This window comes from Eschrichtius robustus, chromosome 5 (assembly GCF_028021215.1).
Source record: "Eschrichtius robustus isolate mEscRob2 chromosome 5, mEscRob2.pri, whole genome shotgun sequence".
In the NCBI taxonomy this organism is placed as follows: Eukaryota; Metazoa; Chordata; class Mammalia; order Artiodactyla; family Eschrichtiidae; genus Eschrichtius; species Eschrichtius robustus.
Genome location: NC_090828.1, coordinates 36,209,132 through 36,209,809, shown reverse-complemented (window position 1 = coordinate 36,209,809; position 678 = coordinate 36,209,132). Strand labels below are relative to the sequence as shown.

The 678-nt window shown below is 37.8% G+C and overlaps 1 non-coding gene across 1 annotated transcript; it reads right to left on the bottom strand.

The window, feature by feature from the left end:
- Positions 1–289: 289 nt before the first annotated feature.
- Positions 290–395, bottom strand: LOC137765579 (U6 spliceosomal RNA). Its single transcript, XR_011074225.1, has one exon. It is a non-coding gene; the product is annotated as a U6 spliceosomal RNA (small nuclear RNA).
- Between the last annotated feature and the right edge of the window lie 283 nt (positions 396–678).

The following is a 678-nucleotide window of genomic DNA, read 5'->3' as shown; positions in this document are numbered from 1 at the left end:
CAGCCTGGTGGTCTAAAATTCCCACCAATACTAGGCAGCCAATGTGGCAAGAGGCTGCCACTTCTGCTTCTCGACACTGCATGACACAGGACCCAGGATCTCAGTCACGACAGTTGGAACCTACCCTGACTTCAGTGCCTAACAAGACTATCATATTGTATAGGTGAGTAGAGGGTAGGTACAATCAAAACAACATCCTGGATATATTTTGGTCTATCTTTTCTTTTTTTGTCTTAACAACTGCTGCCATTTATTGAATTCTTACTGTGGTCCAAATACCTTTTTCCCCCCAAATATGGAACACTTCACAAATTTGCACGTCATCCTTGAACAGGGCCATGCTAATCTTCTCTGTATTATTCCAATTTTAGTATATATGCTGCTGAAGCGAGCACTATTTTGGTTTATCTTAAACATTCCAAGTGGGTTCTAACATCAAAAATTTGTTTTGCAAATACAGTTCCTTTTGGTTTGGTTGGTTAACTTCTTCCCTGATGTGTCTTGATAGGATTAACGTTCCTCTCAACCTTAGTCTCCCTCGCTTATATTTCCCTTACCTCTTAACGTATAACTAAATTAGAAGGTTTTTTTGTTCTTCTTGAGTATTACCCCCAAACCAAAACCATAAAAAGGCATTATACAAATACAAAAAAAAAATATTTTTAAAGGAAACAAAAA